Below are 22,407 nucleotides of genomic sequence, written 5' to 3'. Positions count from 1 at the left end.
CAAGGAATTAGAATCTATAAATATAGAAATATTAAATCAATATATTATCAAATCACTAAATCAAATATGTAAATACATTCTAAAAACTAATTTATTTGAATTAATTATTACATATTAAAAATAAATTTATAAATACCAAACATAATATAAAATTAGCTGACCATTTTCCCCATATGTAATGGGGTAAGGGGGAGGTATGAGAGTAGACTGACCCCAACGTCAGGTTGAGAGCAGCTTCCGTGGGAGACCTCCGAATTATGAAATGCCCTCCGTGGGACTCGATCCCACGACCACAAGGTTAAGAGCCTTGTGCTCTACCAACTGAGCTGGACGGGCATTATAATATCAAAACAATATATATACTAAATTAAAGAATTAAAATTTATAAATAATAAATCAAATCTATATCTCATAACATTAGTTAATAAACACATTCCAAAAATCAAAATAATATATTTGAATTAATTAATATATACCAAACATAAATTTATTCAAATCACTAAATCAACATATATTCAAATCACTAAATCAAGTCTATATATCATAATATTAATTAATAAATACATTTCAAAAATTAAAATAATATATTTGAATTAATCAAAAGGACTAAAATCTATAAATACTTTTGAATAGTTAGAAAATTTTAAATAATTAAAATCTATAAATACTAAATAAACATATATTCAAATCACTAAATAAAAACTAAATTTCATAATATTAATAATAAATGCATTCCAAAAATCAAAATAATATGACTTGAATCATATTAATACCAAACATTTGCGTAAATTAAACAGTGGAAATTAATAATGGCACTGTAAAATCAAATATAAATTGAATTAATGAATCAATGGTTAATAATACTACTGTTTAATTCATACATATAACACTACAAAGAATTAAATCAAACATAAATAATTCAATCATTTAATATCATGCAATAAATTAATGGTGGACGTATGACACTGTAAATTAATAATGACATTGTAAAATCAAACATAAATTAATAATGGTTGTGACATGTAATTAATTTGTGTAGTAAAGTTATTACTTGATCAATCTAAGAACATTCCACAAACAAATGACAATGGAATACAATACATTTTTCTCATTTTATATTATATGTGTCATTTTTATGTTATAATTCTACTAATATTTCTTTTTTTTTCTTTAGGCATGGAAAAATATTTCAAAAGAATGACAACGACAAATGATTCATGTTCGGTAAAAAAACATTTTTAGGAGTTGACTTAGACAATCTTCAAGGGGATCCCGGAAAAATATCAAAGATTATAGAATATCATCCTAATGATCACGAATAACTTCGAAGGGCTTATTTGTTGAAAGGTCCTTGCCAACCAAAAGAACACAAGTTTTCCAAGAAGAAGTATAATGATAAATTGCAAAGTTTCGATCCTAAATAGTTCGAAGAGCGTAAAAGTTGGTTAGAATATAATGTATCCAAAGATGCAACACTTTGTTTACATTGCTACCTTATGAGATATGAGTCTAGAGGAGAGCAAGGAGGAGGTGATACATTTGTTGTTGATGGATTCAGAAATTGAAAAAAAAGAACATATTACAACTTCATGTTGGAGGTTCTAATAGTGCTCATAATGTAGCTTTGAGAAAATATGAAGCTCTAATGAATAAAAAATAACATGTTGAAGTTGTCATTACAAAACAATCTAATCAAGCAAAATAAGAATATCAGATTCATCTTACAGCTACAATTGATTGCGTTAGATTCCTTTTGTGATAAGGATTGACTTTTCGTGGACATGTAGAGTCTCATGATTCTTGTAATCAAGGTAAATTTCTTGAGCTTTTGCAGTTTCTTGGTACTCATAATGAAACTGTTAACAAAGTTTTAAAAAATGCTCGTGGCAATCTTAAGCTAGTAGCACCTACTATACAAAAAAGATATAGTTAGTGCAGCTGCTAGTGAGACTACTTGTGCAATTATTAATGATTTTTGAAATGATTATTTTTCTATTATGGTTGATGATTCTCGTGACATATCAATTAAAGAGCAAATGACTATTGTTTTACGGTATGTAGATAAAGAAAGAAAGAATTGTCGAACGATTTCTGTGTATTGTTCATGTTTATAATATTGTTGCTGCTTCACTTATGAATGCTCTTGAAGATGTGTTTGCAACTCATGGATTATGTTTTTCAAGAATAAGAGGACAAGGGTATGACGGGGCAAGTAATATGTAAGGAGAATTTAATATGCTTAAAAGTTCGATTCTAAAAAATAACGAGTGTGTTTTTTTGGTCCATTTCTTTGTACATCAACTTCAATTAGCACTTGTTGTTTTTGCTAAAATAAGTTGAGGTTGCGTTTCTTTTTAATTTGGTTACTAGTATGGTTAATGTGGGTGGTGTGTAATGTAAGAGAAAAGAACTTCTTCAATCTAGTCAAATGATTAAGGTAAGAGAAGCATTTCAAAATGGTGAAATCTTCAGTGACCATGGATTAAATCAAGAAACTGTTATAAAGAAAGCTGGAGATACTCGTTGAGGTTCACATTATAAAATTTTTGTTAGCTTGATTACTATGTTTTCTTCTATGATGGATGTGCTTGAAATTATTGAGGAAAATGGAACACACTCAGAGCAAAGAGCTGAAGCTTGTATGTTGTTGAGTTTTTTACAACCTTTTGAGTTTGGGTTTAATTTGTGCTCAATGAAAAATATATTAAGGGTTACTAATGAATTCTCTCAAGCATTGCAACAGAGTGATCAAGACATTGTGAATGCTATGCAATTAGTTAGTGTGTCCAAGCAACGATTACAAATGATGAGAGATGTGGGATGGCAATCTTTACTTGAAAAAGTTTCTTTGTTTTGCTCAAAGAATAACATTGAGATTACAAAGATGGAAAATATATTTATTGTTCCAAGAATGACTAGGAGAAAAGATCGTGAAGTTTCAAATTTGCATCATTTTCAGGATGAATTATTTTATCAAGTGATTGATAGACAACTTCAAGAGCTTAATAATCATTTTTCTAAGACAGGTACAAAGTTGCTTCTTTGTATGGCTTGCTTGAGTCCAAGAGACTCGTATCATTCTTTTGATAAAAAAAAGTTGATATGTCTTGCCTAATTTTATCCTTGTGAATTTTCTACAAGAGATCTAATGTTGCTTGATTGTAAATTTGAGAATTATATTGTTGATGTTCGTCCAGAAGAAAGATGTTGTGATCTAAAATGACTTTTTAATTTATCTGAAAAGATGGTTGAAACAATGAAGTATGTTGTGTACCCATTTGTGTATTTACTTTTGAAGTTAGCTTTGGTTTTACCAGTTTCAACTACGACAATGGAAAGAACGCAAATGATTGTTTAGTTACTTTTATTGAGAAATATATATTTGATAATGTAGACAATGAAAAGATAATACAATGATATCAGAACATGAAACCTAGAAGGGAACGATTGTAAAATTTAATTTTAGCTTTACTTTTTTGTAAGACTTTTTATTATAATTAAAATATTATTAGTATTTTTATCTTTAAAAAAATTATATTATTATTATTATATTGTGCCCACCGTCAAATTTATTTTGGATCCACCATTGGTTAGACCTTGCTCAACTCAACTCGTTAAGGTCTCTATTTGAGCTCGAGTTTGAGTCGAGTCAACCCAAATCGAGTATTAATCGAATTTTCACCGAGTCGAGTTCGAGCAGCTCACGAGCTTGGGTTTATGCCACCAAGAATACGTATTGTAGTCAAGATGAAATTTTTCAAGGGAACAAGATGTTGGTGGATGAATTTTTTTTAATGTAATTTTGTTTCAATTTTAGAATTAAATTTTAAAATCTTCGAATATTAAATTTTCATTTTGGATTCAATTAAAATATTTGATTGTTAAATCCGAATTAACACATGAAAGGACAATTTTGGTGCTAACGTTAAAGGCAAAAAATAAATATTTATTTCATTTCATCAAAATTAAGCTTTTTACACTCATTTTCAGTAGTTGTAGGAAACCATCATTCTATGACATCTTTGCAGTCTCCTATACACAGATAAAGTTGCTCATATTCCTCTATCATTTTATCAACTTAAATTTTCTCAATACCTCTTTGAAACTCACAATATCAAACACACAAAAAATTCACCATTTATGGGTTTTTTCCTTTTTTTTCATTTGAGGAGTTTGAAGTATTTGTTCGAAAATCTTAATTGTGAAAAGTATTCTTTTAAGAAGATGAATAACATACCTCAAAACTAACTTTATTAAATCATCTTCAGATCAGATCAGAGCATTAGAACCTTGAACCTTTAGATAGATTTTTATCCATTATGAGTAGGTTTCGTGAAAAATCCAATGAGAAGAAAGAGCGAAAAGTGAGACACACTCGTGGGCTCTTCGTCTTCCTGGTCGCATCGTCGTCGTTGTCGTTGCAACACAACTGTACTTTTGTCGTCACCGGTCATTTGAATATGAAAAATCACAAAAAAAAGGAAAAATTAGAACTAAAGAATGTTCTTGAATCTAGAGTAAACAAGTTTGTTTCAACCGTTTTGCAACGGATTTTGAGTGGGAGCGATTAGATCGAGAGATAAAATTCATCAATATAAAAAGAGAGGCTTATCATTAACACTAATCATGAAGAAATTTCTACCAATCATCAACATAGTCACCAATACACTTCAAGATTTGGAAAAAGTAAGGAGAAAAGGGAAGAAAGCTCACCGTTCGTGGAGGAGTCGGTCACTGGAGATTGGAGCTTTGTTTTAGGTGAAGTTTCCTTCACCGTACTTTTTTGTGTATTTTTTGGTTCGAATATAAGTGGTAGCCGAAAATCTCACCGGTGGGGGGGGTGCTTCGGCGGCATTGGAGTGCGTTGGGTGGCCGGAAGTGATCGGAGTATGGCTATGTAGTCTCGGGTTTATGGTTCCAGTTGGGTGAAGCTTGGGAAATCATATTGGATTTGGGGTTTAGGTTTTAGGTAGAAAGAATAATATTAGGCTTTGTTCTTGGGATTTGTGTGTTTGATCAAAAAATAACAAGTGTTGAATGGTTTTTGGTGTTAGTGGAATATTAAACTTTGGATTTGGGGGAAGAACATGTTAGTGTTGTTGGAAAAGTTTGGCTTTTGATTTTGAAAAACATGTGTTGGGTGGTATTTTAGTGTCTATGGAGAATCAAAATAGGCTTTTAGGATGAACATGAGATGCACAAGGATGAATGTTTGAAGAACTTGAAAGAATTTTGGGGTGATTTTTGGCCAAGGTAGAGAGGAGTTGGGGGAGGAAATTTTTTGAAAGGATGAAAATGAGGCTTGTCTTAAAATTTTGTCTTTTATAGTGTGTATTTTTCGGGCAAATTGTTTTTTAAAACACTCTATTTTACACGTGTTTTGACTTTGAGATGTAGCTTTTCCTTTATTTTTATATTAGTCCCTAAAAGTTTGTACATTGTCTCCCAAATTTTATTTGAGTTCAATTTAGTCACTGATTACATTTCAAATGCTTTTATTGTTTTTATTAAATGTGTTTAATTATCAATGTTGAATGTCAATTCTTGAATCTTTTAAAATGGTCACATGTTTAAATAAGATTAAAACCTTTAGATTTTTAAGTCTCTTAATTTAATCACTAATATTGAAGTAAATCTTATATTTTAATTAAACCTTAGATTTTTAATTCTTTAGTTTTAGTCAATAATTAATTAAAGCCTTAGTTTAGGTTCTTTAATTATAAATTAATTAGGTTTAGCAATACCCTTTTAGGATTAGTTTCTTTACTAATTTTAATTAGAAATCAATCATAAAGTCATAATTTGATTAAAATAGAATGTCCATTTATTTTTAGATATTGAAAAGGATGGTTTTAAAGTAACTAAACATTTATTTTTTAATATTTTAAATAAATAAATATTCTACCTGGTCACTAAAAATAAAATAGGTTCATATTAAAAATAAAAGGGTAGAAGTTTGCTCCTATATTTAAATTGCTAAAGGCATGTTGTTTGATTAACGTCAAAGTCTTGGGCTTTGTTCTTTAAATCAAGGAACATCCTTATTCTTTTAATAATAAATTGACTAACATGTCACTTTTATTTTTTTAGGGTTTAATAATTGATTAATTCTCTAATTTTCAAGGATGACAATCTTTCATTGTTTTGATTAAACCATAAGAAATAATTGTCTTAATTCCGATTAGGAGTTAGTTTCTTCTTTAATTGAAAATAGACAAATATTGCATGTATCTCTAAATTTCTTTTGTTCAGTTGGGTTTGGTCTTCAAGAGAGGCGAGTAGGATAGAATTACGCTCGAATTTAAACTGCAATTACCAACATCTTTATCATGATGATTACTAAAATAACTTTTACTATCGATGATCAATTCTTTTTTGCTAATATATATTTGTTATTTCTCCGTCTCTTAGACCATGGACCACATAACGTCAGACAACATCAATTTGTTTCATAATCTGGTTCAGTTAAGAGTTAAATGTTGGTTATAGTGGCTGGCACATGGTGAGACTTCTCCTGGAAATTTCTAATAATTTAGAAGTTATTGTTATTTCCAAGGTGAGTCCATTTCACTACATATATACATCTAATACGGATATTTTAAGAAAAATAAATAATACGAATGATATCGATATAGGTCATTCATTCTTCTAGGTAATGGTCTAAATTCTAATGAATAGTTCTTTGGCTGGTCTTTTGACACTAGAAATCTAATCATTCTCGTGCATTTAAATGCTACTAGAATCTTACAAAACATGTACTAGAATGCTTTCTGTCAAGCCTGGAAATAATTGATCTCAAAATATTTCAAGATAAAGAATGTCAATTGATGGTGATGAAATACATCTTAGATGATACTCGAGTTCCGAAGATGATGAAAATCTGTAGTGATGGATATCCGCCATTAGATTTAAAACTTGATGTGCCGAAGAAATTATTGTCATAACAGCTTTTTTCGAAAGCATATTTGGAATGAATTAGATGTCGGAATTAGAATTGAAAATTTTAGAGAAATTTAGAAATGTTAGGAGTCGCAATCAACCTTTAGGATTAGGTAGGTCGAAAACTAGAAACACTCTTTTAAATAAAAAATTAAAAAGGCATGATTTGGTTTGTGTTTTTTTAGAGATTTTGGATTCGGGAGTTGATTATACTTGAGGAAGGATTTACACCCCCACAACGCCCAAAATTGGTACCTTCAATTACGAATTTGTCCCTATATTGAAAATTTAAGAATATGAATATTTATTTAATTGGTGATCCTTTTTATCCTCTCTTAAATTGGATAGTCGATAGTATATTCTTCCCAGGATGAGGGAGAATCATAGATGGTACCATACACAGTTGCTCCCCCATGAACATTAAACAACTTGAAGCCGAGACAGGAATCACTTGGGCTTCCATCATAAAATCAAGCCCTAGGACCACATCAAAATCATCCATGTGGGAAACAGTAAAATCTACACTTCCCTCCCAAGACCCAAGTTTGATACTCATCCTTTTTGCACCTCTGCATGTCGTCGAAGCAGCTGAGTTAACCGCTTTCATTTGTCCCACCTCCTTAGTGACAATCAACCCAAATCTCTTGGCTTCCTCTGGAGAGATAAATGTATATGTGGCTCTCATATCGACTAGAGCTTTAGAGGTTTTCCCATTTATTGATATGTCCACATACATCAATCCCCTCTCTAGCCCATTCCTCAAGCTACTCAACTGAGACTGTAAGGCAGTTATAAATCGGATACAACCCATTCTAGTTGGCTCAGGCTCGTTATCTTCTGTGGGAGCATTCACTCGTTCTCCGTCCTTTGTTGACGCCTCCATGGTATTAAAATCAATTCATTGTGAACACTCTATAACCCGTTGAGGCCCATTATAAAGAAAACACTTCAATGAGGGTTTATTCCCGCCATTGCTCGATCTAGGACCAGTAGGGACTCTACTTTTGGCTAGGTCCCTTCCATGGAATCTTTTATTTGCTTCCTAACTCGTTATCTTCTCCCCTCGAGCCAACTTGTTCCCACCCACCTATTGGGTGCTAGCTCCACTCGTAGAAGGCGCCTTGCGCTTTCCAAGATGATCGTTGTAATTATTAAGGCACTCAGTAGCAACTATCACTACTATCAAATCTTGCACCTTCTGTCTCTGCAACTCGAGCCTAGCCCAGGCTTAAGCCATTTAAGAAAATGAAACAATTTATCCCTTTCAGACATATCCTTGATATCTAGCATCAAAGTTGAGAACTCTCTTACATACTCCTATATGGTTCTTGTATGGGACAATTCCCTCAACTTCTTACAAGCGTTATAGTTTACATTCTCGGGGAGGAAGAAAGTCTTTAACTCCTTTAATGCATCCCAAGTCTTAATGGAGCACACTCCATATTTGAACTTAGACCGCCACCATAACTTAACGTCACCACCTAGATACATCGAAGCCATTGCCACCTTGTTTTCCTCAGACTTAGTGCGCATTACCCGAAAATATTGCTCCATGTCAAACAGAAAAGTTTCAAGCTCTTTAGTATCCCTCGCTCCATCAAAACATTGAGGATCAGGGAATCTTGGCTTGTACGCCCCCTTTCACTAGGGTTTGCAGTCAAACTAGCTACAGTCGCTTGAAGAACACTAACTTGGGTCTTCAGCTCATCATACCCAAGTTATATAACACCTATGGCATCTCTTGCCTCGTTCCTCAACTCAGTTATTGTCTCAATCAATTCCTCTTGAGTCTCCTCGACTCTCCTTATTCGATCATCGTAGATCATATAAACTCTAAGGGCCACTAGCGCGACTTTAACCTCCTCTAACTTTTTCAATCCACAAAACACGTCTCCTGTACGACCGGCGCTGCAAATTCTTGCTCATCACCTATGTGAGTGCTTGTTGATCCACTATTACGTGTGCGAACCATTCTCTTTTGTTCATTGGTACCTCTATTCCTGCAACACAAATAAGCATCATTGTGTCTAAATTAGAAAGAAAAGAGCATCGTTGTGCTGAATTCATAGCACCTATGTGCTTGAATTAACGATTGAGCACCTATGTTCTTCAATCAACAAACTAACACCTCTGTGCAGTTAAAAATGGCTGAGCATCTTTGTGCTTCGGTCTAGAATCTGGCACCTCTATGCTTTAGGATGATTGAGCACCTCTGTGCTTTAATTTAAAATCTGGCACTTCTGTGCTTTGACAAATGATTGAGCACCTCAGTACTGCAATCGACAACTAAGCACATATGTGCTAAGTTTAACAACTGTGCACCCCTGTGCATCAAATAGGCAACAAGCATCATCATGCTTTACTTAACAAAACGAGCATCTACATACTTCTAATCAAAATATCACACACCTCTGTGCTCTGATACCAAGTGTCATAGACTTAGCCTAGTTAGTTCAGTTGCTAATCTGTGCAACACTCGAAAGGGACGTTTCCTAACCTAGTCAGCCTTAATCTCATATATCTGATCAAATGCAAACACACATCAGGTTAGATCTTTGCAACAATAAAGGTCCTATGATCAAGAATCCAGACTGTGAGGCATAGCGGATGCACACAGCCGACTTCAGACCTCTGAAGGCAAAAATGTTTTATTAATGAAATATAACATCGTGTTACAAAAGACTCACCCACACCATCGACTAGGCCTTAAGGGCGACCCTCGATGGTGTTCACAAGACACATACCTTTACTTGTGGATCAACCCAAACTTTGTCGACTGTCCACCCCTATATATATACGAAAATAAAATAATAAAAATATTACCTATAGACATTAAAATGCTCAAATTGGGGATTGTATGTCTTACCCCATTCCCTACCTTAAACATTGAAATGCTTAAAAAGAGGATAAACTTATTCTACCCTACCAATATGCCATATACATGGCTGCCCTTGTCGTAGCTACCCAGTTATGACCCCATAAAAGGGATGGCCATGACACAAGGCTCGATTGGTAGCTGTTTGGTATTGTTAGAAGCATTTGTGGCTTCTCACTTCTACTGTAGCCTGGACTTGGGTCCACTGGGGCTTCTGGAATTTGGATGGCCATAGCTGATGTGAAAGGTGAGAGGACAACAGTTGACGACTAAAGCTTCTCCATTTTCTAGAGTTTTTCAACAACCCTAAATGTTTGGGCTCGTTAGGCTTGATGGGCTTGTGAATTAAAGGGTTTGGACGTAAATGGATTTGGTTTTGTAAAGGAAAACTAGACAATATGTTTGTATTTGATCATTTGTAATTTGGGTTTAAATGAAAATGCTTTAATTTGAATTTTGTTTTGGATCCAAATGTGTGATCACCAAATCCCAAAATTAAGCAAAGTATTAATCTCACAACCAAATTTCTCAACATTGCCAAATTTCACAATCGATTTTCCATTGACTATCCATTCATTCCAAATTGGTCCTCGAACACCCTTTTACCCGATTTGAAATATTCAGGAAAAATTAGGATATTACAAGGAGTGAAGAAATTATTACCTTAGTACGGAGTAAAACTCAAGAGTATGTAGCATCAAACATTGGCATCTTCAGACCTTACCCACTCCCGAAACGAATTAGGTTCCACCACCCCAAATATGGTAAACACAAATTATGATGCAAGTTTCAAAAATTCATAAAACAAAAGCTGGTCAGACATTATCATCAGAGATAATCTAGGGTTTGAAATAGATGCATGCAGAAGACTTACCCATAAAATCTCAACGGCTTTTACAACGGAGGCAGTGGTAGCAGGACATGTAATCCAACTGACCCTTGATTTAGGTTTTCGATAGGTAATAATAAAAAGGGATTCTAGATCGGTGACGAAAAAGTTGGCTTCGTCAAGCCCAGACAAATCCGAGATCAGTGCATTAATCTTGGGCGTGTAACAAATGAAAACATCATTCCAACGATGCACTTTCAGCTACACCCCTCGCGAAAGCAATAAAGTGGCTCATCTGATAGCCACCAAATCAGAAGAAGGAGAGGAAGACGTTACTTGGTTGAGGACATCCTTGACAGACGAGCAAGTCAGGTCACAGAAGACCGATGGTGGATAGATCCTCCGTAGATCTGAATGAAGAAGGGGAGGAGAAGGATTTATTAAGTTTCTCTTTTCATTTTTCAGTTTCTTACATATAGCAAGCCATCGAGAACATTTTCTAAAGGAAAAGTAAGAAGAAGAATGACCAGATATTTAGGTTAATAGTTTTAGGGTAAAGTATAATAATGGTTACTGAACTTTTCTAAAGCTTTCATTTAAGTCTCCTAACTTTTAAAACTTGCAATACAGTCCTCCAATATTTAGTACGTTTATAATATGGTCCCCGATGTAACCGACCGTTTGACATCGTTGCATTGCCATTAATACATTTGCAATATGGTCACTAATTTTTTCATGCGCTTGCATTGAGGTCCCCTAACTTTTAAAACTTGCATCATAGTCCTTAATTCATTCTAAACCCCAAATTCCTTTTTGATCTCGAATTTCTTTTTTTGATTCTCTTTTCGCATTTTCAACGTAACTTTTCAGTCGGGGATGTATGAGAAATTCTAATCTAACTTTGAATTATGTTGAGGTGTTTACTTGAATAAGGGTCCATTGAGAGAAGACACAACCAAGGGACTATTAGAACCATCAACGATTTAAGGTGTAATGTTAGATACAAGTCATCTTAGGTGAATCATAGATGCTCGATGAAATGCTTGTGATAAAAAAATAGGGTTATAAATGCAGAGTTGACAAATACTGCTAAGATGAACTAAGTAGCATTGTTGGAAGTCACCATCAAAGCTGGAACTATTTTGTATAAATGACATATAAAATTTATTTGTTTAATACTTGTGGTTAAAGATTTTCCAATAGATGATCAAATATAATGAAATCCCAAACAACACATTCACCTTGCAGTCTCTTTCGCTCACATGCACTATCGTTTGGTTTTTGTTCTTCAATTTTTCGCCATGTAAAATTGTAAACCCAAGTAGTGCTCTGTCTTTCAACTTTTTATTTACAAAGAAAAAATGGAGAAAGAATTGCTTGAACGCAACACCGATTGTGTTTATTTTTTTAGCCTCTCCCCTCACTTGCAAGAAGGTATTTATTTTCTCTTTTGGGCTATCCGGAAGTAAGCTTTTCCTCTTTCGCACTTTTCTATTTTCAGCTTGCATTGTGTGTTTTTGTTGAAATTTTTATGTTTCTGGAACTGCATGTCAATGATCTGGATATTCAGTGTTAGTTTTAAACCAAAGCCATCTAATTTTCTTTCTTTCTTCTTAATCAAAACTTTAGTACTCCTTATGAAAGATATTCAGTCCATCAAAATAGAAGTGAAAGAGGGTCCTAGGCTAAATTTTTTTGATCTTCTTGTTTGGGTTTTTTAAATCAGGGAATTGGTTGTGAGTATCGACATAGTGAAATCGCCAGGCTCAATCCGATAGTCTGCTGGTACTAGTTTACTAGGAATTGTATTGATCTAACCTGTGGTTTTTGGCATCCTGTGAGCTCGTATTCTTTTTAATAAGTTCATATTGATTATGGGACTGATATATCGTGAATGAATTGGATTTTTTACACGTTTTGGAAATTTTACAGTGAATTATATTAAATTATAGCTTTAAAAGACAATTCTGCATGCACGCAACTCGAAAAGGCATTATGACAGGGTAGTATATTTGGAGAAGCTACTTGACCTTGTCATGATACCTTTCGAGTTGCGAAAGTGACTGAGAGGTGAATGCGCTGTTTGGGATTTCATTATATTTGATCATCTATTGGAAAATCTTTAACCACAAGGATTAAACGAAGAAATTATTATATGTCATTTATACAAAATAATTCCAGCTTTGTTGGTGACTTTAAACAATGATACTTAGTTCATCTTAGTAGTATTTGTCAACTCTGTATTTCTAACCTCATTTTTTTCTCACAAGCACTTCATCGAACATCTATGTTTCACCTGAGATAACCTGTATCTAAGATTACACCTTGAATCGTTGATGGTCCCGATAGTCCCTTGGTCGGGTCTGCTCTCAATGGACCCTTATTCAAGCCAACAGCTCCTCATAATTCAAAGTTAGATTAGAATTTCCCATGCATCCCCGACTGAAAAGTTACGCTGGGAATGAGAAGAGAGAAGTGAAAAAGGAAATTCGAGACCGAAAAGGAATTTGGGGTTTAAAATGAAATTGAGGATTATGTTGCAAGTTTTAAAAGTTGGGGGACCTAAATGCAAGCACATGAATAGTTCAGTGACCATATCGCAAATGTACTAACGACAGTGTAACGGTGTCAAACGGCCGGTTACGTCGGGGACCATATTGCAAATGGACTAAATGTTAGAGGACTGTATTGCAAGTTTTAAAAGTTAGGGGACCTAAATGAAAGCTTTAGAAAAGTCTAGTGACCATTACTATACCTTACCCATAGTTTTATGTTACTTTTTAGGAAAGGTTTATTTATTTTATTCGGACGTAACGTTTGGCTGCATTTTCAATGCTCTTCTATCTTTTCAATGTTCTTTTATCTATTCATAATAAATCCAGAGGTTACATTAAAAAAAGTATATCAACTTATATATTTAAATAAATTTCATAAATATCATATTTATTTATATAAAATATAGTTTAATATGAAAAATAATATTATAGTCTTGAGTGGAAAAATATTTTATTTTTCAATGTATAAGATATATTTTTAATAACTCATAATTATATATTATTTGAAATAATTAACTTTTTTTTACAATACTAACATTTTCACCTCATAAAATTATACAATGATTAATATACTAAATATTAAAAATATAAAATAATTTTAAATACTCAAATTTTTTAATATTTTACTATATCAAACTTTTTGCATCTTATTATTATTAAGTCTAAAATTTTGAGTAAAACACGAAGAATAAAAATTGAGAAGGATCCATATGAAAAGAATTCATTATTTAAGGGGTATTTGTATTCAAAATGGTGAGAACTATTTATTACCTAAGAATTTAGAGGTAATGGCATTCCCACCCTTTTAATAAAAAAATACTACTATTGGTAATAAGTTATTACATAATAATGATTTTTTCTGTGAACCAAACCACTCTGTGGCTAATTAAGACTTCACCTAACTAAAGCGTCAAATTATGAATTTAAAGAGACTTAACAGAACTAAACCTAAAATTTAAGCTATAATATTAAATCCTAATAGATTTAAAAAAATTATTAGAATAATTAAAATAAAGTCGAGCAGGTGCGGAGACTATTCTAACCATTCTCCTAATTAAGCTAATTAAAGATTTAAAGGAACTAACCCAAAATTAAAGTTTTATCTAACTCAAGAATAAATTATTTATTTAAAGGACCTAATCGAATTAAATATAAATTTAAGGCTCTAAATGTTAATCTTAAGTAAATTTTAAAAATTTCAATCGAATAATTAAAATAAAACCCCAAGCACAAACGGTAATTATTTTAAAAATTCTCTTATGACCTAATTTTTAAGAGAAAATCTAAAGGGTCCAATTTAAATTATCTTCTACCTAAGAATCAATTAAGCAAACATATAAACTTAGATTGAATTTTCATAAAAATAAGTACCATATTTGGAAGCAATGCGTAAATGAAAACTAAAAGGATTGTGACTGAATAAATAGGAATACATGAAAAGAATAAAAACTAATTAAAAAAGGAAATAAACAAATGCATAAATCAATCATGTTTCATGCTAAAAACAAAGGAAACAAATCAAACATATTTTAAAAGGGAAATTAATTACGAAAGGAAAGTGAAATTAAGACGAACGAGCAACCAAATTAAAAATAAATAAATAAATTGAGATATAATAAAAATAAATAAGAAAAAAATAACAAGGAAAGAGGGGATTAAATTATTATAAAATAAAAATTAAAGTGAAATTAGGATCCAAATCGAAGGAAATAAAGTTGAAATTAATGAAAATGATCGAAATAAATTTTTCAAAAAATTATAGGGACTGCGCGGTGGTGATTATACTCTACCTAATTTTTGGACGTGGATCTTAAGAGTCAAAATGAGTCATCGAGTCGAGTATAAAGCCCACATTTTGAAACACAATTCATTTTTTTTTTCATTTTCTTAAAAACTGGATTAAAACCCCCCTCTTTTATTGTCTCTGAACACATTCAAGTGTTCTTCCTTGTTCTTCGCATGTTCATCAGAATTTGGCCTATTTCATATTCAAGTGTTCTTCCTTGTCCTTCTTCTCCATTGGGCTTCAGTTGCTGGGCCATTGTACTATTTTGGATTTGGAATTTTGTAACCAAACCTTGTATTTGGGCCTATAATAATAAAATGAATAAAATGATTAGTACCTATTTATTACTAGCGTGATCCGATATATATATTGACACTTAATTAAATATAATAATTACTAATACTAACTATAATACTATATATTATATAATATACATAATAATGATAATATAATATATAAAGTATTCAAAATAGTAATAAAGGATATAAATATAATATAAAATATGTAATAGTAAATAATAAATAATACTAATGATAATAATTCAACTCCAAGGGAAAATAAACGTCTACAATGCTTTCTAAGAAACGGAGGATTTGTGATTTTGAGATTGTTGCACTAACTGAAGGATGTAGTGTCATTGTCACAAGTAGATTGACTCCAAAGTTGAAGGATCTAGAGAGTTTTACTATTCTTTATTCTATTGGCAATCAATACTTAGGTAGAGCTTTGTGTGAGTTAGGTTCCAACATTAACTTAATATCTTTCTCTATTTTCAAGAAACTAGGGATTGGTGAAGCAAAAGCCACAATTGTTACACTTCAACTTGTTGATCGATCCATTCTCCATCCTGAAGGCAAAATAGAAGATGTATTAGTTCAAGTGGCCAAATTTATCTTTCCAACAAACTTTATTGTCTTGGACTTTGAACCTGAAAAAGATGTGGTAATAATATTACACACACCATTCCTTGCTACAGGACGAAAACTATTTGATGTCCACAAGGGAGAACTCACAATGCGTCTAAATGATCAACAAATTACATTCAACGTGTTCAACCCTGTCACACCCAAAAAATTCTTGAGCTTTATTAAGTTTTAATTTAATTAATTTTAAGGGACAAATTTGTTAGATTGTAAATATTTCAGGATAATTCTCGAATATTCAAAAAGTTCAAGAACTCAACCTTGTAATTTTTATGTTTTTGTTATGCAGAAAAAATGAAAATAAATAGTGTGACCGATAGGTTTTGAACTCAAACCAAAGGGAATGGAGAGCTATGCCCTAGCCACTAGGCTAGGGCACTGTTTAGGTAATAAAATAATATAAATATGTTTTATATTATTGGTTTTGGGGTTTTAACAAAAAAACCCAAATCTAGTAAGCCAAACTCCCTAAATTAAACCCTAAAATCCCTAACTCACCCATCAATCCTTGTCGATTTCTCACCGTCCGACCACCGTAGAGCGCACTGTTACCTCCCATTCAACTTCCCATTGGTCGATGACCAAAACCCCCATATCCCCTCACTGTGTGGTTGCGCCGTTCGTCGAAATCGAATGATTGAAGAACAGCCGAAACCCCCACCCAATCGCCTCAGTTATTGGTAAAATCTGAAAGCCACCATCATCTTTTCACTCACCGCTATCGTAGTTAAAATCCTCGTCACCGTCCGACCAAAACCCAACTGAGTTTTCATCCGAAGCCGTCCCATCGTTGATCATCATTTTAGGGGTAAATCGAATATTTTCGATTGATCTAGGTTGTTTTGGGTTGGTTAAATGACTGATGTGGATTATTTTAAGTATGTAGTTGCTAAGGGGAGAATCAACCATTTAATACGAGTCTCGTCACCGTCGCACACGCCACCATGCACAAATAGTGCGCGTGGGGCTCCTCTTTTGGTCTAAGAGTCTTCTAGAACCGATCTAGTCAACATGGTCTGAACCAGGTTTGTTTGACCCAACCGAGTTAACCCGGTCCGAGTCAACTCATCCGAATCAACTTGTTTGAGTCAACCTGTTGACTTTGACTCGTTAACTTTGACTGAAAAGTCAAAATTTTATGTTTTTCCACGTCCTGAGTCCAAATCCGAAGTATGTTCCCCCAAAATCAATACGGTAAGATGTTTTTAGCATTTTACCTTCCGATTCGATCCATTTTCTGTAATTAAGCCCTGTTTCTGATGTAATTTCTATTTATATGTATCCGAGATATTATTGAATGTTGGATTCAAGTTCGAGAGTGATCGAATGGAGTTTAAATGTTCGATCGGTGGAACAAAAAAATCAAGGTAACACATTACTACCTTATGCATGTTGTATGAAACATGTTGGTATTGGTAAATGCATGGTTGAATATGGTTACTATTGGGACTGGCGGCATACCCCATGGCATAGCAGAAACAAAACTCGACGCTCTCATCAGCGATCCAAGTACGAAAAAATCGAAAGCGGGAGGAAATGATGTAAATGCTTACAATGGGTTCCTTGAAAAACAGTAAAGGCATCAGCGACTAATGGTGACCACGAACGGTTCAAATCGTAAGCCTCCACGAAAAAATGTCTTAGCCTCTACTTAGTTCACCCGATTGTGAGCAAAATTTACTTTTCCCAAAAATAGTTTTGAGAAAAACGATTGAAGAGAGAAGCGGCTTCTAGACCTTACCTCACTTTAAATAACTTCTTAGGAATTTTTTAAGTTATTTTGAATTAATAAAAATCTTATTTAATTATTTCAAATTAAATATCCGTTAAAGACTTATAATCTGAATTATAATCTTTAATGTTTATTTAAACTCTTATTTAATTATTCTGAATAAAATATTGATTAAAAGAATTATAATCAAAATTACATTCTTTTAATGTTTACTTATTATATTCGGAATAATTAAAATCATATGTACATCAAATATACATATATTAACTTCAGATATATTTTAGTAACATACAACAAATTGTACCTCTTTGCTCATTTCAATCATAGGGTGTGACATTGTAAGTTCTTGTAACGTTAATAGTAATTATTAAAACAATTCTAATATTACATACAATGAGTGACATCTAGCAATATATCATTATCACTTAAGTTACAAGAAATTATGATTCGACATATCATCTTCGTGATTTTACATACTTTTGTCCTTTATATAGAATAGGCACAAGTCTTAGAATAGGCACAAGTCTTGGAATAGTCACACTTGTATAGCACATCTATTGTTTCTTAATATCTAGAGTAGACTATAATTAACGAATAATTTATGATATCTCATATCAACTTATTCGAGCATGGCCATGCATTTCTAGTATCACTTAATCAAGTGGCATGTGATATATTTCCTATTATGTAGGAAGGACAAATTCTATCTTAATCATACTCACCCACTACATATATCAAGATATATTCAATAACAGTCTTTATAGTGCAACCAGTTACGAAGCATGTTTAACTGTATCAAAACATACAACAATATATGTTGGGATAACATTGATCTCAAGTCTGAGGATCATACATATAGTCATCACCATGAGCAATGTTATGATCGTTACATAATAATCCAAGACATATGCTCATGGTGGGTCAATCCAATATATTGTTCTCTAACAATATAATCATGTATCAATTCTGACATCTCTATGTCAATGACAACTCGTTGCCATCAATCAATAACATGTTAGTCTTAAGCGTATTATTATTGTCCATACCCATAATAATACTTGACTATGGATCTTTTAATAATAATAATTTTATTATATGGACTTTATTATATTTCAGTTTATTTTAAACACAGACATATAACTGAAAATAATAGTGGCAATGCCTTTATTCAATAAAATCGGTAAACGAATATATTATTAAAATCATCATATGATTGGCCTTTAGGCATAATCTAACACTCTCCCACTAGCACTAAAACCAATCACTCACATATCTAATACCGAGTGACTCAGTGTGACGATCATGCCTCTGCTGTGTAAGAGGCTTCGTCAAGGGATCAACAATGTTGTCATCCGTGTGTACTCTACATATTTCCACATTTCCTCGGTCTATGATCTCTCGAATGAGATGAAAGCGCCTAAGAATATGTTTGGATCATTGATGAGATCTGGGTTCCTTTGCTTGTGCAATGGATCCATTATTGTTACAACGGAGTTCTACAGCATCTGATATGCTGGGAACAACCCCTAGTTCCGATATAAACTTATTGATCCAAATAACCTCTTTTGTCGCTTCAATGGCTACAATGTATTCAGCCTCTATTTTAGAATCAACTACTATGTCTTGCTTCAAACTTTTCCAGCTCACAACACCTCTATTAAGACAAAACACAAAAATCGATTGCGATCGTGAGTCATCCTTGTCAGTTTGGAAGCTGGCATCAGTATAACCTTTCACGTTAAGCTCTTTCTCCCCTCCATAGACAAGAAATTTATCCTTAGTTTTTCTTAAGTACTTAAGAATATTTTTAACCGCAACCCAATGATTTTCACCAAGGTTTGCTTGATACTGACTCGTCATGCTTAAAGCATACGATACATCTGGTCGAGTACATATCATGGCATACATAATAGAAACAATAGCTGAAGCATATGGAATCTTATTCATCCGTTGTCTTTCTTGTAGAGTTGAAGGACACTTTTCCTTCAAAAGAGAAATGCCATGTATCATAGGCAAAAATCCTTTCTTGGATTCTTCCATACTGAACCTTTTCAACACTTTGTGTAATACCTCAAAAATTAAATAATGACCAAAATGCAAATTTTGAAAGTTTGATGGTCAAAGTAGAAAATTGGGAAAAGTTTAAGGAATTAAGTGGTAATTTTCCCCAAAAAAATTTATTCCATAAATGGATTTAGTGAGTGATCAAATTATAAATTTTTAAAGTTTGGTGATTAAAGTATAACTTTGGAAAAGTTTAGGGACCAAAATAGTAAATTTAAAAAATTACATTTGGCTTCGAAAATAAAAGAAAATATATATTATTTTCACATTTTTAAATGTTGGAAAATAATGTAAATTTTTGGATTTAATTTCATGTTTAATTTGGATCGTTGGATTAAAGTGGCAAGATTATTATTTTTGGAAAAAAAACAAGGGCAAATCAGTAAACTAAGATAATATTTGTTCAAATTTAATTTATGGATGAGGATAAGGTTCAGGTATCATGATTTCGAAGATGATAAGGTTAGATGTCTTGGTTTAATGATGATTATGAAGTTTTATTATGGGTAAATTGATATTTTCCCAACTTAATGAATTTAATATTCATTAAAGTTAAATTAAAGGTAGATAAGCATGAAAAATATCTAAAGTTTCATGCCAAAAGTGTTTATTATCTCTCCATGGCCGTGAGTTAGCTTGTAGGTAAGGGAAAAATATTTGTTTTCGATTTTTGAGCAATTTTCTTTGGATTTTGGTTTATGCCGTTTAATAGAAAATTATTCTACACGAAAAACACTATCATTTTGTACTAATATTGCTTGTTAATCTTGATGGAATTCAAAGATCCCAAATCAAAGGGTTTATGTTCATGATAGGGTTCATGAAATTGATGATGAATCTTGATGTTTTTGAGGTTGTAGATTCATTTTCAAGCTTGATTTATGGTTAAAACATGTTCAATCTTCCTAGAAATTATTCTTTAAAATTCGACCAAATTTTAAGTTGGAGAAACTTTATGTTTTGATGAGATTTGATTAGGGATTTGATTGTATGGATGTTATAAGGTTGATTGAAAGTTTATTTCATGCTTGAATCGAATCAGAATCGAATCAAAATCGAACAAAATCATGAAAACATAGTTTTAAAGGATAAAGAATTCGACCATGATGTATTTGAGTGAGAAAAATTATATAAGGTCTGGAAATGATATAGGAAGTATTATATAAGCCTTATAAAAATTTAGGGATCATTTTGTAATTTTTGAAAAGTTAGGGGACCAATTTGATAATTTTGGAAAAGTTATGAATGGTTGTATAATTATTTAATAGTTGATGTACTATACTGGAAAATACTGTTTTGGAATTGAAATGAGTGTTTAGATGTGAAATATGACTATTTTGGAAGTTTGAAAAGATTGGTGATTTAAGTACAACATTCACATAGTTGGGGTACTTAAATATAATTATTCCTTTGTAAAAGAATTTGAATGGTAATAATTTCAAAGTTAGAATTTTTGGTATTAAGAATCTAAGTGATAAAATGGTGAAGGATCATTTTTTGAAAATTGGAAAAGTTGGTGCCAATGTTAAAAGGAATTATTAAGTGTTAGGTATTTTGGTAGAAAATGAGTTTCAAGTATATTATGGAGTTGTTTTGGGATGTGTTTATGTTAGTACAATAGTAACTTATGTATCGTTATGAAATTTTGATTTATAAAGATCGTGATTGATTTGTGATCGAAGCAAGTCAAGTAGAAACGGGTTTATTGTGGATCATAGTGAGACACATATTTTGGAATTTATAAAGTGTCAAGGTGAGTGCAATACATGCATGACATATTACATAGATGTTTTATACATCATATACATAGATGTTTTATACATCATCAAGAAGACTTGCGACAAGTCTACCTTGTTTATATTAGCATGATATTATGTCATTTTTATAACTTCGATATGACATGGACATGTCAAAGTGTGAAATTATAATGAATTGATCATGGATAATATGATATTTTACCATGAATGTTATTTCAGGTATGAATTTCCCAATGTTAAATTATGATAATATACTTTGCCATGGATGGATCAAATAAAATAGACTATATGCCCAAGTAAGTCATTGAGGGACACGGTATAGTTGGCATGCCATAGAGTATAGCAGCTGCAGGTTTATATTCCACTATAATGTGTAAGGACACTAAGTGTATATGGTGGGAAAGACCTTATGTGTAATGAACTTCAGTGTATATGGTGGACACAACCTTATGTGTAATACACTTCGGTGTATATGGTGGACACGACCTTATGTGTAGCACTACGGTGCAGATATTACTCGAATACCTAGGGTCCTCAGGGTTTTATATTGGGCTATGGTTTATGATTTATGGTTTATGATTTATGGTCTATAGTTTATTGATTAATGAATGATAAACATACAAATAAGCTTACGAGCTTATGGGATAAATGGCAGGTATATTGGTAAGAAATTTTATATTCAATTATATTATTTTGATCATGGTAAAATATTGGATATGCAGGTAACATGATTTTATATCATTTTAATTTTGACATTGAAATTCATTCATGAGTTGTATTGCACTGTTTATTATTTTTAATTGCCTCACTAAGTATATACTTAGCTTGTGATGATTTTCACGCGTAGGTAAAAAGCCAATAATAGAGTAAAGAATACAGGGCACTCCGAGCATCCAGGAATACACTACAATATCAGTAAGACATCCTATGATGTAATCTTGACTTTG

General features: G+C 32.4%; 1 non-coding gene across 1 annotated transcript; it reads right to left on the bottom strand.

Annotated features, from left to right (window-relative positions):
* Positions 1 to 263: 263 nt before the first annotated feature.
* TRNAK-CUU lies at positions 264 to 336 on the bottom strand. The gene has a single exon. It is a non-coding gene; the product is annotated as a tRNA-Lys (tRNA).
* Between the last annotated feature and the right edge of the window lie 22,071 nt (positions 337 to 22,407).

Source organism: Hibiscus syriacus, unplaced genomic scaffold (assembly GCF_006381635.1).
Source record: "Hibiscus syriacus cultivar Baekdansim isolate YM2019G1 unplaced genomic scaffold, ASM638163v2 tig00110313_pilon, whole genome shotgun sequence".
NCBI lineage: Eukaryota > Viridiplantae > Streptophyta > Magnoliopsida > Malvales > Malvaceae > Hibiscus > Hibiscus syriacus.
This window is presented reverse-complemented; position numbering and strand designations above follow the sequence as displayed.